The following is a 17,499-nucleotide window of genomic DNA, read 5'->3' as shown; positions in this document are numbered from 1 at the left end:
TTTACTAAAATTACTGAGTTCCAGTTTCCCTTCTGTGAGTGTTGATTTTTAAAATTAATATTTAGCTTTTGCTGGTGCTGCTCAATCGTTTTCTCTTTGTGGCAAGCGTGGGCTACTCCTCACTGTGCTGTGTGTGCTTCTCACTGAGGTGGCTTCTTCTAATTTGGAGCACAAGCTCTAGAGAGTGGATTAAGTAGTTGTGTTGCATGGGCTTAGTTGCCTCTTGGCATGTGGGAACTTCCTAGCCCAGGAAGTGGATTGGAAGGCAGATTCTTAACCACTGGACCACCAGGGAAGCCCCCCTTCTGTGTTTTAAAATTTTCCTTCTAAGTTGCTGTGCTTAAGTTTCTTCTCCTGGGGAGTAGGAAGGATGATATCAAGTAGGAAGGATGATCTCTAGGTACCTTGGAAGGGGCCGAAATAACCTTGGGTTCCTTGGACTCTCAAGTTCCAATTAATATTTTTTCTCAAGTATCTATAATAGTAAACATATCTTGGACTTTGAGAATTATTTTCCTTCTGAAACCCCCAGTTTGTCTATCAGTTCAGTTTAGTCGCTCAGTCGTGTCCAACTTTTTGCGACCCCATGAATTGCAGCACTCCAGGCCTCTCTGTCCAGCACCAACCCCTGGAGTTCACTCAAACTCATGTCCATTGAGTCAGTGATGCCATCCAGCCACCTCATCCTCTGTCGTCCCCTTCTCCTCCTGCCCCCAATCCCTCCCAGCATCAGGGTCTTTACCAATGAGTCAACTCTTCGCATGAGGTGGCCAAAGTATTGGAGTTTCAGCTTTCGCATCAGTCCTTCCAAAGAAATCCCAGGGCTGATCTCCTTCAGAATGGACTGGTTGGATCTCCTTGCAGTCCAAGGGACTCTCAAGAGTCTTCTCCAACACCACAGTTCAAAAGCATCAATTCTTCGGTGCTCAGCTTTCTTCACAGTCCAACTCTTACATCCATATATGACCACTGGAAAAATCATAGCCTTGACTAGACGGACCTTTGTTGGCAAAGTAATGTCTCTGCTATATTAGACATGATATTCCCATCTTGCACATAACTTAGACCCTATTTTACTAAAAGAGAATTTCCACCTGACCCTACCCACAAAGATGTAAGAGACATGGGTTTGAATCTTGGGTCAGGAATATCCCTTGGAGGAGGGCATGGCAATCCACTCCAAAGAGGAGTCTGCTGAAGGAGAGGTTACTTACATGATGAATGTCTTCAAATGCTTCCTTTTCTGGCACGTTTCTTCCAGTTTCATCATATTAAACTGTAGAAAATCCCTCTTGAATACAGTAACCTGTAATTATGAAAACAAATTGAGTTTTAATGACTTACTGCCTAAGAGAACACCTTATACTGACAATTCAAAATGGCAGCTCATTAGGAGAATGAGAGCAGGTTTGTATCGCTTATTGCATTGAACACTGAAGTTCTTAGGGCAGGATATCAGAAGCAGAGTGTGGATTGGCTAATTTCTTAACAGGAGAATGGATGGAAGTGAGGTGAAATTCTAAGGGAAGAAAAACTGTCACCAGCGTCATTAGACACTGTGCAGGTGTAATCTCAAAATTGATGAGAGAGGTAATTCCCTTTCTCAGGAGGATGGAGAAGAAAGGCAATTCAACTAAAATGTTACACTTTTCACAAATTAAAATTTCTCTTCTGCAATTATTTTTTGTATGAATTATACTTCAACAGAACTTCAAAAGCAAAGACAAAATACCAAATGAAAAGGCACCTTGCCCTCAACAAATAAAAGCTTTGTTAAATCAGTTCTATCCCTGAACTATGTGTTCGTGAAAACAACTGTTTTCTCATAACTGAAATATTTCAGAATAGGAAGATAGCTGTATATATCCTTCATTTAATGGAAGTGAAAAAGAGAAATAAACTTTCTACTGACTATTGTGAATCCATTTGTTTATTCTTTCCTTTGTCTACTAATGACTACAAGTTAGTATTCACAATGCCCAGCTCTGAGTTTTCCATGGTGTGCAGCAAAAAACAGACTCAGCCTGTGTTTTCCTGTAACATCATTTCATGAGTGAGACACACACAAGTCAGATAGTCATACAATTGGATGTATAATTACAAACTGCGACAATGCTGCACTTTACTGGATCTCTGTGGTACTGGAAAACAGCATTGGTTAAAGAAATCCCTGACTCCTTCATCTAGGAAACTGCTTAGTGCAGAGAACCATACTTCCTCAGATGATTCTGATAAGATTCATGGATGTACTCCAGTGTTTACCCACATCAAAGCCAAATAGAGATGCTCCAAATTCCTATTCTTTGCCTCAGAAATGATTAGCTGAACTGCTTGTCCCCACTGATGAATGGGAACAAAATGATTGTTAAACCTGTTTCAGCTTCTTTTCTTCCTTCAGGCACCTGAACTTTGACCCATCGTCAGCCTCAGGCAGCATGCAACTGTCTTAAGTACCCATTGGCCCCAAGGCAAACATTCTTTGATGTGCTATCCAACCAAGTCACCTTTCCACTCTGCTTCCCCACACCGCTTCTTTCCAGCCTTGTCTCTTGCAAGTGTGCTAAGTTGCTTCAATCATGTGCTACTTTTTGAGACTCTAAGGACTGTGGCCTGCCAGGGTCTTCTGTCCCTGGGGGCTCTCCAGGCAAGAATACCAAAGTGGGTTGCCACGCCCTCCTCCAAAGGATCTTCCCAACCCAGGGATCAAATCCACGTCTCTTATGTCTCCTGCATTGGCAGGTGGGTTCTTCACCATTAGTGCCACCTGGGAAGCCCTGTTTCCTCTTCATTGTAAAACAAAGACCCTTTTTGCCTAACCCTAGAGAAGCTAGGCTTCAACAGTATGTAAACTGAGAACTTCCAGAGGTAGAAACTGGATTTAGAAAAGGCAGAGGAATCAGAAATCAAATTACCAACATCCACTGGATCACAGAAAAAAGAAAGGAATTTCAAAAAAACATCTACTCTGCTTCACTGACTATGCTAAAGCCTTTGACTGCATGAAAGTGCAAGTGCTGGTCATTCAGTCAGGTCTGACTCTTTGTGACCCATGGACTGTAGCCCACCAGGCTCCTCTGTCCATGAGGATTCTCCAGGCAAGGATACTGGAATGGATTGCCATGCCCTTCTCCAGGGGATCTTCCTGACCCAGGGATAGAAACTGGGTCTCCTGCATTGCAGGTGAATTCTTTACCCTCTGAGTCACCAGTGACTGTGTGGATCACAACAAACACCTGTAGAAAATTCTTAAAAACATGGGAATACCAGATCATGCTACCTGGCTGCTGCGAAACCTGTATGCAGGTCAGGAAGCAACAGTTAGAGTTGGCCATGGAACAACAGACTGGTTCAAAATTCAAAAGGAGTACGACAAGGCTGTATACTGTCACCCTGCTTATTTAACTTCTATGTAGAGTACATAACGCGAAACGCTGGGCTGGATGAAGCACAAACTGGAATCAAGATTTCTGGGAGAAACATCAATAACCTCAGACATGCAGATGACACCACCCTTATGGCAGAAAGTAAAGAACTAAAGAGCCTCATGATGAGGGTGAAAGAGGAGAGCAAAAAAGCCAGCTTAAAACTCAATATTAAAAAAACTAAGATCATGGTATCCAGTCCCATCACTTCACGGCAAACAGATGGAGAAAAAGTTGAAACAGTGACAGATTTTATTTTCTAGGGCTTCAGAATCACTGCAAACAGTGATTGCAGCCACGAAATTAAAAGATGCTTACTCCTTGGAAGAAAAGCAAGGACAAACCTAGACAGTGTATTAAAAAGCAAAAACATCACTTTGCTGACAAAGGTCCACACAGTCAAACCTATTTCTAGTAGTACAGCTTCTTCCAGTAGTCATGTATGGATGTAAGAGTTAGATCATAAAGAAGGCTGAGTGTCAAAGAATAGATACTTTTCAAACAGTGGTGCTGGAGAAGACTCTTGAGAGTCCCTTGGACTGCAAGGAGATCCAACCAGTCAATCCTAAAGGAAATCTACCTTGAATATTTATTGCAAGGACTGATGCTGAAGCTGAAGCTCCAGTACTTTGGCCACCTGATGTGAAGAACTGACTCAATGGAAAAGACCCTGATGCTGGGAATGATTGAGGGCAGGAGGAGAACAGGATGACAGAGGATGAGATGGTTGGATGGCATCAGCGACTCAATGGACATGAGTTTGAGCAAACTCCAGGAGATAGTGAAGGAAAGGAAAGCCTGGTGTGCTGCAGTCCATGGGGTTACAAAGAGTCGGACATGCCTTAGTGACTGAACAACAGTATGTTGTATATTAGCCATTCATTGTTGAGTAAATTCCATTGTATGATTTTGGCACAGCCCAACTGAAATTTACCCAGTTTTTTTGTTATGAATAAAGATGCTATGAACATTTTTTTCTTGGCCATGAAGCAGAGCTTGCACAGTCTTAGTTCCTGACCAGAGACTGAATTAAACCTGGATCACTGCAATAAAAAAGCACAGAGTCTTAACCGCTGGACTGCCAGAGAATTCCCTGAACAGTTTTGCATAAGACTTTTTGTGAATATGTTTTTGCTTGTGGGTTATGGGTTAAATCTAGGTTAATTACTATTACTATATAAGAATTAGCCAGAGCATTTTTAAAGTAGCTATGACGTGGATTATTATGATGGTGTGGTCACTCACCCAGAGCCAGACATTCTGGAGTGTGAAGTCAAGTGGGCTTTAGGAAGCACTGTTGCCAATGAAGTTAGTGGAGGTGATGGAATTCCAGCAGAGCTATTTAAAAATCCTAAAAAATTATGCTGTTAAAGTGCTGTACTCAATATGTCACCAATTTGGGAAACCCAGCAGTTGCCACAGGACTGGAAAAGGTAAATCCTCATCCCAGTTCCCAAGAAGGGCAGTATTAAACCACTGGATGGTTGCTTCTTGGCAGGAAAGCTATGACAAACCTAGACAGTGTGTTAAAGAGCAAAGATGCCGCTTTGCCAACAAAGGTCCATATAGTCAAGGCTGTGGTCTTCCCGGTGGCTGTGTACAGATGTGAGAGCTGGACCATAAAGAAAGCAAAGCACTGAAGAATTAATGCTTTTGAACTGTAGTAGTGGAGAAGACTCTTGAGAGTCTCTTGGACAGCAAGGAGATCAAACCAGTCAATCTTAAGGGAAATCAACCATGAAGATTCATTGGAAAGACTGATGCTGAAGCTCCAATACTTTGGCCACCTGATGTGAAGAACTGACTCATTGGAAAAGACCCTGATGCTGGGAATGATTGAAGGCAGAAGGAGAAGAGGGCGACAGAGGTTGAGATAGTTGGGTGGCATCACCAACTCAATGGACATGAGTTTGATCAAGCTCCAGGAGATGGTGAAGGAGAGGGAAGCCTGGAATGCTATAGCTGATGGGGTCTCGAAGAGTTGGACACAACTTGGTACCTGAATGACAGCAACAGTTATGCCATTTTAATACTCCCACCAACAATGCATGAGTTTGTGTTGTTCCACACCCTGTTAGCATTGTTAAGTCACTTTTAAAAATTTTAGCCTCTCAAGTAGGTCCACCCATATTTCATTTAAACAAAAATTATACAAATTTACTTTTTCATTTCCTATTTAATTTTTCCATTACTTATGTGTGCCTCTTATACTTCTACTTCTAAAATCTTCCTTAAGTAGGCTTGGAAATAATACCACCATGTATTAATATATAGGCAAAATGTACCTTATTTGTATAAAAATGAGACTTTGTAAGTTAGGGAAAACAACACTTCTGTATAGACACAACAGAATCTTCAATTTATCACTTTGGAAAGGAAATTAGGATTCTCGCTCTCAACCAGAATTCTTTCCAAAGCAACACTGATAAGCAGACATGTATATTTTACTTCATCACCACCAAAAATAATGACCTACTTTACATGGCAACCCGTTCAGGTTTCGTTGTTGAACAACGCCAATGTGATTTTAAGTTTTTATGATCTAAGGTTGATGGACTTAAGGCTTTATATGTAAAGCAGTAATTTTTAAAATTTGTCATTGTTCAGTCGCTCAGTCATGTCCGACTCTTTGTGACCCCATGGACCCTGACTGCAGCCAGGCTTCCCTCTCCTTCACTATCTCCTGAGTTTGCTCAAACTCATGTCCATCCAGTTGATGATGCTATCCAACCATATCATCCTCTGTCACCCACTTCTCCTCCTGCCCTCAATCTTTCCCAGTATCAGGGTCTTTTCCAATGAGTCGGGTCTTTGCAACAGGTGGCCAAATTATTGGCAGTTCAGCTTGAGCATCAGTCCTTCCAATGAATACTCACGGTTGATTTCCTTTAGGATTGACTGGTTTGATCTCCTTGTTGTCCATTGAACCCTCAAGAGTCCAGCACTGTTCAAAAGTATCAGTTCTTTGGCATTCATCTTTCTTTACGGTCCAACTCTCACATCTGTACATGACTGCTGGAAAAACCATAGCTTTGACTATATGGATCTTTGTTGGCAAAGTTTTAAAAATTTAACAATTTTAAAAATATTTACTATCATATAATAACAATGCCCAATAAATAAGAATATAATTTAGTTTTCTGAGATAAGAGTGTTATTTCCTAATATCCTTTTCCATTTACCATGTCTAGCATGTTAAATATTTTTAAATTAAAAATTCCCTGAAATGGGAGTACTCTTCTAGTTGTTAGGTGAGCTGCTGCCCAATTCTTGAATCTTTGAAAAAAAGCCAATTAGCTTTTCTGAAAAAAGGAAAAAAATCCTGAAATGCCAGTGCTTTGGTTGTTAATGTTGTACTCTTTGCAGATAAAAAGTATATTAAAATGCATTTTGTATGACTTGTCCTGTGTTCTGTCAACATATTTATAACAGCTGAGTTAAAGTCTTTGTCTGGGAAGTCTAACATCTGAGCTTCCTAAGGTATAGCTTCTCTTGGCTGCTGTTTTTTGTGTGTCTTTTTTTTTCTTCTGATGTATGGACCACACTTTTCTGATTCTTTACATATCTAAAATTTTTGTTAAAAGTAGATACTGAAATAAAATAATGCACCACATCTGGAAATTAAATCCCACCCGTCCCCACTCAGGTTTGCCATTTTTCTATTTCTTCTTGTTGTCATTGTTTTTACTTTTCCTTAGAAAATTTCCAGTATTAATTCTTGAAAGTCTATATCCTTTGTCATGTATGGCCACTGAAATTTCTGTTATTAGCTTAGTGTCAAGGAATGACTGAACAAGAGTCCCTTAAATGATTTGAATGAGTAAATCCCTCCAACATTTGTCAAGGGTGTGTGTGTGAGTGTGTGTGTGTGTGTGTGTGTGTTTCTAAAGCTCCAGCAAACAATTTACAAGAGGTGCCTGTGCATGTGTGTGTGTGAGTGTGTGTGTGTATGTTTCTAAAGCTCCAGCGAACAATTTACAACTGCTCCTTCGTCTTCACTTCCAGTCATGCGGAGCCCTCAAGGTCAGCCAGAGGGGAGAGATTAGACCCTTCTTGGGTCTTTTTTGATCATACACACAGCCCCAGCTGTGCATGTGGACATGGAAATTTCCAGGAACAAATCAGTCTTTCACAGCCCCTAAGGACTTCCAAGTTCTCAGTTTTACTTTCAAGGTTTTTTGGTCAGTGTCTCATTGGCCCCAACCTGCAATGCTGCTTCAGGTAGTTCCAGTGCTTAACAATTGCCACAGGCTGTTTTCTGCCCATGTCCTGGGGTTAGTGCGATTCAGCAGAGGGATCTCAGAGTTGGGTCAGTTGAAAACAAGCCCAGAAAATGGAGCTGTTTATCAAGCCACCAGAGATGTCAACAGTGACAATTTTGAGGGGATTGGGACTTCGAGACATTCCAAACCTTATGGGTTTGCTTCTTCTAAGGCTTGTGAGGCCACTGATTTTCACAATTATTGGAGCTTTTCATATTCAAGCTTACCACAGAGGAAGGGAGAAATGATGGGATTGGGCCACACTGAATGCTGTAAAAGTCACTGTTCCTACTAAGTTTCAACTCTTTTTCTTGACTAGTCCTCAAACAGTCCTCAGTTTGTTGGATAAATTTAATTTCCAGAATTCTAGAAATGTTTATTTTTGACAGTTTTGGCCAGTGTTCTCACTGTTCTGATGGAAGAGTAGATTTTCTGGAGCTCTTAACTTGCCATTCCAGAAGACAGCCCTCTCACTTGCAAATATCATTATTATAAGTTGAAAAATACTATCTCATGACATTCACAAATCAATTTACATTTTTCTGAATGATCTTCTAGTCCTCACTCATATGAATGCATTTACTTAAGTGTAATAGTGTCAAAAATTGGTCTTTAGAAAAAAAAGTAGCAGTCATGAACATTCTGTGTTCTAAACTTGCATCATCTTATATAACAGACATCTTATAATTTCAACACTCCTTTACTTCTCAGATTGTCTCCAATTGCTTGATACAGGAAAAAAAATTCTGAGGTATTATTTTTGTGTATGTAACATATTTCTTACTCTGGATATTTCTGCAATGAAAAATTCCCAGGAAGCTGAATCAGCAGATCAAGGGATTCTTCTGTAACTATTTAAAAGTACAACATACTGTACAAGTCAGGACTGTGTCAATAGTTATTTATTATTATATCTTTCCTATTTTAGTTTTTGCCTGAGTGCTTGTCTTATAAATATCTCTCATATCTTTAAATTTTATGAAGTTAAAAGACACATCAATTACAATTTCTTTGTTGTACACTTCATATGCATTCATACATCTTATCTATTTTTACTTTTTGTAACATTTATAATATGACCACTAAGATTAAGCTAATTGAAATGTATTACACTATTTAGACTAAAATAATATTTATTAATATACTATCTATATTAAAAGCTTCACTCAGTAATTGTAAATGTCCTTAAGACAAAGTTTCTAAAACTTTATTTTGGTTATTGTTCAGTTGAGAAGTCTTGTTCAATTGCAGATTCTGAATCAGCAGATCTGGAGTAGAGCCAAGAGTCTGCTGCTGCTGCTGCTGAGTCATTTCAGTCGTGTCTGACTCTGTGCGACCCCATAGACGGCAGCCCACCAGGCTCCCCCATCCCTGGGATTCTCCAGGCAAGAACACTGGAGTGGGTTGCCATTTCCTTCTCCAATGCATGAAAGGGAAAAGTGAAAGTGAAGTCACTCAGTTGTGTCCGACTCTTCATGACCCCATGGACCGCAGCCTACCAGGCTCCTCCACCCATGGGATTTTCCAGGCAAGAGTACTGGAGTGGGGTGCAGGCCATGGACCATGCTTTGAATGATAAGGTGTTAGGATACTCGTCTGCATTTGTATTACAGACCAGACCTTTACGAGGATTAATTTAGTCATGTCACTTGTTTTAGTCCTGGTCTAATCTTGTTTTGGAAATCTTCACCTTTGTTGTGAATTTCCAGGGAATAGACATTAACAAGGATTCCTGGTGTGTCCTCCTGGATTAGATATCCTCACTAGTCAGCTTCTTATACTTCTAAAGACAGCATTCTTTACTTTTTCCCATCTCTGCTCTTCAGTAGCCTATTTTAGAAACATCACAGTTGAAAACTAGAAAAAAAACCTTCTTATTGTTCACTGGTAGTTAAATTGTGTCAAGAATATAAACTGTTTCAAAGAACAATATATTTTAGTATTAGCGCTTACTTTTCTGATTTTTAAACTTATAATTGAAACTGGGATCATAGCATACTCCCAGGAGGTACTTGCCTCAGAACAGAAGACAGTATTTATACTTCCAAAGCCTTTATATATGCTCATCACCTTCTATTCTTTTCTAAAAAAAGAAAAAAAAATGCAGACATGTGGCTATTTATGTTTAATAAATGGATTAAAAACATAAAGTACATTTATCAGGATGTTAATTATCAATAGGATTTAGAATAATAGTTTATTCACTGTTTAATTTCTGAACCATTACATTAAAATTCTTTTTAATGGAACTAAATATTATTTGAATTAGATTAAATAATTTCATTTTTAGTTAAAAAATAATTAACTGCTTTGTGTGGTTGAGTAATATAAAGTAAACATTGCAGTATTAAGTAGGCCACAGAAATCCATTTCTAAGTAAACCACAAGAGCCTCACAACAATCACACTGGATACTGAAGGTCTAAAAAGAGCACATCCAGAAACAGGGTATTCTAAAGGTTAGACTGAACTAAGTATGGAACAGATAAGACTAAATTAGTCTCCTAAAATTTCCTAGGAAATCTCGAAATTTTGTGACCTTTATCTTAAAGTAGTCCTAAACTGATGACCTTCTACACATGGCAGAAGCAAATGAGGGAAGTTATCTTATTTACTATATTATAGGCTTCAAATGATTTCTATAAATAAATGTTTAGGTACAATGGGGCTTTCCTTGTAGCTCAGCTAGTAAAGAATCTGCCTGCAATGCAGGAGACCCTGGTTCAATTCCCGGATCAGGAAGAACCACAGGAGGAGAGAATGGCTAACCACTCTAGGATTCTGGCCTGGAGAATTCCATGGATTACGTAGTCCATGGGGTCACAAAGAGTTGGATATGACTGAGTAGATTTCACTTTAATTTTTCACTTTAGGTACAATACCAAAACAGGGGGAAAAAAATTCAAAGATAATTAGGCAGAAAAAATAAGTAGATCTCAGGAGTGAAAAACATCAAAAAATAAAAACAGCAGCAGGACCACAAACAGCCCTTCAAATGTGCAAGATACTGGGATTATCATATTCAAATTAAACAGTCATGACAAGTATATTTAAAGAAGCAATAGACAGGCTTGACGATATCTGCTGGAAACAGATAACCAAAGTGGAAAAGTGCTGGAAAGTAACCAAAGTGTCACAGAATTATTTAAAATGAACCAAAAACTTATGGGAATAAAAATAAACAAATATTTTATAAAAATTAAAAAAATTTTTTTTTTTTAAATTTTAGGGAGGAGATGACGGTAGAGCAGGAGGACATGGAACTCTCCTCCCACCACAAATACATTAAAAATACATCTATGTGTAGAATAATTCTCACTGAAAACTAACTGGCAACTAGCAGAAGGACTCTTGAACAAAGAAGGCTGTAAGAAAGACCCACAGAGAATCAGGTAGGAAGGGAAGAGAAGAGATGAAGTTGGGTCCTGAGTCCCTGGCCAGCTTCCCCGGTGTATGTCGCAAACTGAGTCATGTGCCCACCTTAGCCCTGCTTCCTTCACAACACCGTTCCACACTGAGGTAAGGGCTCCCATGGCCCAGGGGAGAGCTCATGGCTCTCTTTATGGATCAGTCTCTTAAGGTAAAAAAAAAAAACAAAACAAAACCTAGAAAACAAAGCAGGGCTTCCCTGGTGATTCAGTGGTTAAGATTCCACCAGCCAATGCAGGAAACACAGGTTCAATTCCTGGTCCAGGAAGACCCTACTTGCTTCTGAGCAACTAAGCGCGTGTGCCACAATCGCTGGGAATGTGCACTGGAACTACTGAAGCCTGAGCTCTAGAGTCCATGTTCTGCAACATAGGAAACCAGCTCAGTGAGAAGCCTCCCTGGGCCACAACTAGAGAAAGCACAGCCACAGCAACAAAGACACAGCACAGCTAAAAAAAAAAAAATTTAATTGAAAAACAGGAAAAAAAAAAAACACAGAAACAGAAGCAAAAATAATTAAACTGAATAGCTTTTACACAGCAATGAAACCATCAATTAAAATAAAAAAAGACAACCTATTGAATAGGAGAAAATATTTGCAAATGATATGACCAATTAGGGGTTAATATCCAAAATATATGAGAAGCTCATAAGTCTGTTCAAAAAAAAAACCTAATTATAACTTAGCTGAAGACATGAATAGATGTTTTTCCAAAGGAGATATAGGGATTGCCTACAGGCACATGAAACAATGTTCAACATCATTAACCATCTAAGAAATGCAAAAGAAAACCAGAAGAAAATGTCATCTCACACCTGTCAAGATGGCTATCATCAAAAGTCTACAAGTAACAAATGTTCCCAAAATGTGGAGAAAAGGAACTCTAGTACACTCCTGTTGAGAATGTAAATTCGTACACCCACTATGAAAAGCAGTATAGAGTTTCCTCCGAATACTAAGACAAAAACAAACAAACAAACAAACAAACCCAAAAAACTATGACATGGTTAAGCAATTCCATTTTTTATTATATACTGAAGAAAATAAAAACAAGATTTTGAAAAAAACACATGCCCAACAAAGATCATAGCAGCATTATATACAACAGCCAATATATGGAAACAAATTAAGAGTCCATCAAAAGATGAACGGATAAAGAAGACATTAGATACACACACATACACACACACAGAGGTATATTACAAAGCCATAAAAATGGATAAAATTTTCCTGCTAAAAGAAACATAAATGACCTAGAGATAATAAACACAGTAAGTGAAGTAAGTCAACTACAGAAAGACAAATACATATGATATAAATGACATGTGAAAAATAAAAATTGATACAAATGAACTACATTTGCAAAACAAAGAGACCCACAGATTTAGGAAACAGGCTTAGGGTGACCAACAGAGAAAGGGGGACAGAATATTAAGTAAGGAAGTTGCAACTAACAAATACACATGGACGTACCTAACCTAGGTAATAAACCAGGACCTACTGTAAACCTCTGGCAAAATCTATTCAATATAGGAATAAGCTACATGGAAAAAAAAAAGAAAAATAGTAGGTATATGCTATGCTATGCTATGCTAAGTTACTTCAGTCGTGTCCGACTCTGTGCGACCCCATAGACTGCAGTCCACCAGGCTCCCCCGTCCCTGGGATTCTCCAGGCAAGAACACTGGAGTGGGTTGCCATTTCCTTCTCCAATGCATGAAAGTGAAAAGTGAAAGTGAAGTCGCTCAGTCGTGTCCGACCCTTAGCGACCCCATGGATTGCAGCCTACCAGGCTCCTCCATCCTTGGGATTTTCCAGGCAAAAGTACTGGAGTGGGGTGCCATTGCCTTCTCCAAGTAGGTATATGTCTCCATATAAATAAATCAAGCTGCTATACACTTGGGGAAAAAAAAAAAAAAACAAACCCACAAAAGCCTGCTGCTGCTGCTGCTGCTGCTAAATCCCGTCAGTCGTGTTCGACTCTGTGTGACCCCATAGACGGCATCCCACCAGGCTCCGCCATCCCTGGGATTCTCCAGGCAAGAACAGTGGAGTGGGGTGCCATTGCCTTCTCCGTGCGTTCTTGTTAGTCTCGCTCAAATGCAATCTAATCCCCAAACCCTGGTGAAGCAGTTCTTTTAAATAAAATCTAACTCGCAATAAAAAATTAACATAATTATATAAAATACTTTTAATTTCAGTAATTAATGCACTTCTTCTGAAGTAATAAGTTTTGTTTCTTTTTGATGTGTTTGGAAATGAAGGCAAAAATCTTCATCACTGTGGAAAAAAGCTAAAATAAAAATAATGGACTTATATAGATATAAGTGAATAAAATTTTTCCTTTTTCAGAATCACTAAATAAACATAATCATATCACTGAAAGCAAAATGTAGAATTTTGTAGCCATTACACAAAACTAGTTATTATTTTACCCTTACAATTACAGTATATAAGCATAAAGTTTATATACTACATTTACTGTCATTCTTTTTTTTTTTTTTTTAATTTTATTTTATTTTTAAACTTTACATAATTGTATTAGTTTTGCCAAATATCAAAATGAATCTGCCACAGGTATACATGTGTTCCCCATCCTGAACCCTCCTCCCTCCTCCCTCCCCATTCCATCCCTCTGGGTCGTCCCAGTGCACCAGCCCCAAGCATCCAGTATCGTGCATCGAACCTCGACTGGCAACTCGTTTCATACATGATATTTTACATGTTTCAATGCCATTCTCCCAAATCTTCCCACCCTCTCCCTCTCTCACAGAGTCCATAAGACTGTTCTATACATCAGTGTCTCTTTTGCTGTCTCATATACAGGGTTATTGTTACCATCTTTCTAAATTCCATATATATGCGTTAGTATACTGTATTGGTGTTTTTCTTTCTGGCTTACTTCACTCTGTATAATAGGCTCCAGTTTCATCCACCTCATTAGAACTGATTCAAATGTATTCTTTTTAATGGCTGAGTAATACTCCATTGTGTATATGTACCACAGCTTGCTTATCCATTCATCTGCTGATGGACATCTAGGTTGCTTCCATGTCCTGGCTATTATAAACAGTGCTGCGATGAACATTGGGGTACACGTGTCTCTTTCCCTTCTGGTTTCCTCAGTGTGTATGCCCAGCAGTGGGATTGCTGGATCATAAGGCAGGTCTATTTCCAGTTTTTTAAGGAATCTCCACACTGTTCTCCATAGTGGCTGCACTAGTTTGCATTCCCACCAACAGTGGAAGAGGATTCCCTTTTCTCCACACCCTCTCCAGCATTTATTGCTTGTAGACTTTTGGATCACAGCCATTCTGACTGGTGTGAAATGGTACCTCATAGTGGTTTTGATTTGCATTTCTCTGATAATGAGTGATGTTGAGCATCTTTTCATGTGTTTGTTAGCCATCTGTATGTCTTCTTTGGAGAAATGTCTATTTAGTTCTTTGGCCCATTTTTTGATTGGGTCATTTATTTTTCTGGAGTTGAGCTGTAGGAGTTGCATTTACTGTCATTCTTGACTTTTTCTTAAGTTTGACTTTTAGTGTAAAAATTAAGATGAGATAGATTGTAGTTTTTTCTACCCCGCCTCTTGATAAATTACTCAATTTAGTAAACAAAGTCATAAAAAATTGTGAAAGTATTTGAAATGGACCAAAAAGTTATTGCTACTGCTGCTGCTAAGTCACTTCAGTCATGTCCGACTCTGTGCGACCCCATAGGCGGCAGCCCACCAGGCTCCGCCATCCCTGGGATTCTCCAGGCAAGAACACTGGAGTGGGTTGCCATTGCCTCTCCAATGCAGGAAAGTGAAAAGTGAAAGCTAAGTTGCTCAGTCATGTCCGACCCTCAGCGACCCCACGGACTGCAGCCTTCCAGGCTCCTCCGTCCATGGGATTTTCCAGGCAAGAGTACTGTAGTGGGGTGCTAAACCATGTCTAATAAAAAAAAAAAAGTATACTCCAATATTATATAAAATTGAAGTTAGCAACAAAATTAAAACAAACAACAACAAGAAGAATGCCTACAATAATTTTTCCTGCATAGGAAACCCAGGCTTGTTCATATTCTGGAGACTAATCAGACTTGCTTTCCAAGGCAGGACTGCCATGGAGCTGAGGGACTGGGCAGGTTGTGCCAGTTTATAGGCTCCCCTTGGACCTGCAGTGCCTGGTCCCCACTGAAAGGGCAAAAATCACTCCAGGATGATTAAGGACCTATAGCAGTTAAACCAAGCATAATGCACCCAAAGAATAGTGGATGCTCGGGCCCCAAGGGCATTGAAAAGTCACCTGGTCCCAAGGACTCCTGATGTTGGGGGTCCCACCTCCAGGCTCTTTCCTAAAACTCATTGAACCTATGGCGGAAAGAAACCTCAGGACATCATTGGCAGGTCTCGGACTTGATAGAAGGGTGTACTTTAAGGGGGAAGATGGAATGAGCCGAAAGATACCGAGTGTCTGTTCTCTCACCCTCCACTCTCATTTAAAATCCTGGAAAAGAACTGTCCCCAAGGTTCAGATTACCCAACACCCTGAGTGGGTGAAGAAACTCTGCCACCTAGTGGACATATTTGAGAACTGCAACTTAGAAACCAACGCCTCAGTTCAGTTCAGTCGCTCAGTAGTATCCGACTCTTTGCGACCCCATGAATCGCAGCACGCCAGGCCTCCCTGTCCATCACCAACTCCCGGAGTTCACTCAGACTCACGTCCATCGAGTCAGTGATGCCATCCAGCCATCTGATCCTCTGTCGTCCCCTTCTCCTCCTGTCCCCAATCCCTCCCAGCATCAGAGTCTTTTCCAATGAGTCAACTCTTCGCATGAGGTGGCCAAAGTACTGGAGTTTCAGCTTTAGCATCATTCCTTCCAAAGAAATCCCAGGGCTGATCTCCTTCAGAATGGACTGGTTGGATCTCCTTGCAGTCCAAGGGACTCTCAAGAGTCTTCTCCAACATCACAGTTCAAAAGCATCAATTCTTCAGTTCTCAGCTTTCTTCACAGTCCAACTCTCACGTGCATACATGACCACAGGAAAAACCATAGCCTTGACTAGACGGACCTTTGTTGGCAAAGTAATGTCTATGCTTTTGAATATGCTATCTAGGTTGGACATAACTTTCCTTCCAAGTAGTAAACATCTTTTAATTTCATGGCTGCAGTCACCATCTGCAGTGATTCTGGAGCCCAGAAAAATAAAGTCTGACACTGTTTCCACTGTTTCCCCATCTATTTCCCATGAAGTGATGGGACCAGATAACATGATCTTCATTTTCTGAATGTTGAGCTTAAGCCAACTTTTTCACTCTCCTCTTTCACTTTCATCAAGAGGCTTTTTAGTTCCTCTTCACTTTCTGCCATCTGCCGGGTGGTGTCATCTGCATATCTGAGGTTATTGATATTTCTCCCGGCAATCTTGATTCCAGCTTGTGCTTCTTCTAGCCCAGCGTTTCTCATGATGTACTCTGCATAGAAGTTAAATAAGCAAGGTGACAATATACAGCCTTGATGTACTCCTTTTCCTATTTGGAACAAGTCTGTTGTTCCATGTCCAGTTCTAACTGTTGCTTCCTGACCTGCATACAGGTTTCTCAAAAGACAGATCAAGGTGTCTGGTATTCCCATCTCTTTCAGAATTTTCCACAGTTTATTGTGATCCACATAGTCAAAGGCTTTGTCGTAGTCAATAAAGCAGAAATAGATGTTTTTCTGGAACTCTCTTGCTTTTTCCATGATCCAGTGGATGTTGGCAATTTGATCTCTGGTTCCTCTGCCTTTTCTAAAACCAGCTTGAACATCAGGAAGTTCATGGTTCACATATTGCTGAAGCCTGGCTTGGAGAATTTTGAGCATTACTTTACTAGTGTGTGAGATGAGTGCAATTGTGCGGTAGTTTGAGCATTCTTTGGCATTGTCTTTCTTTGGGATCAGAATGAAAAATGACCTTTTCCAGTCCTGTGGCCACTGCTGAGTTTTCCAAATTGGCTGGCATATTGAGTGCAACACTTTCACAGCATCATCTTTCAGGATTTGGAAGAGCTTAACTGGAATTCCATCACCTCCACTAGCTTTGTTCATAGTGATGCTTTCTAAGGCCCACTTGACTTCACATTCCAGGATGTCTGGCTCTAGATCAGTGATCACACCATTGTGCTTATCTGTGTCATGAAGATCTTTTTTGTACAGTTCTTCTGTGTATTCTTGCCACCTCTTCTTGATATCTTCTGCTTCTGTTAGGTCCATACCATTTCTGTCCTTTACTGAGCCCATATTTGCATGAAATGTTCCCTTGGTATCTCTAATTTTCTTGAAGAGATCTCTAGTCTTTCCCATTCTGTTGTTTTCCTCTATTTCTTTGTATTGATCTCTGAGGAAGGCTTTCTTAT

General features: G+C 39.9%; 1 long non-coding RNA gene across 1 annotated transcript in view; it reads right to left on the bottom strand.

The window, feature by feature from the left end:
* LOC123334885 overlaps positions 1-17,499 on the bottom strand; it is a 101,154-nt gene that overhangs the window by 10,761 nt on the left and 72,894 nt on the right. Inside the window, exon 3 of the long non-coding RNA XR_006553077.2 lies at positions 1,215-1,306. This is a non-coding gene — a long non-coding RNA (uncharacterized LOC123334885). The remainder of the gene's footprint in view (positions 1-1,214; positions 1,307-17,499) is intronic.

Source organism: Bubalus bubalis, chromosome 8 (genome assembly GCF_019923935.1).
Source record: "Bubalus bubalis isolate 160015118507 breed Murrah chromosome 8, NDDB_SH_1, whole genome shotgun sequence".
Lineage (NCBI taxonomy): Eukaryota > Metazoa > Chordata > Mammalia > Artiodactyla > Bovidae > Bubalus > Bubalus bubalis.
Note: the sequence above shows the minus strand (reverse complement) of the source record. Positions and strands in the feature narration are given on the sequence as shown.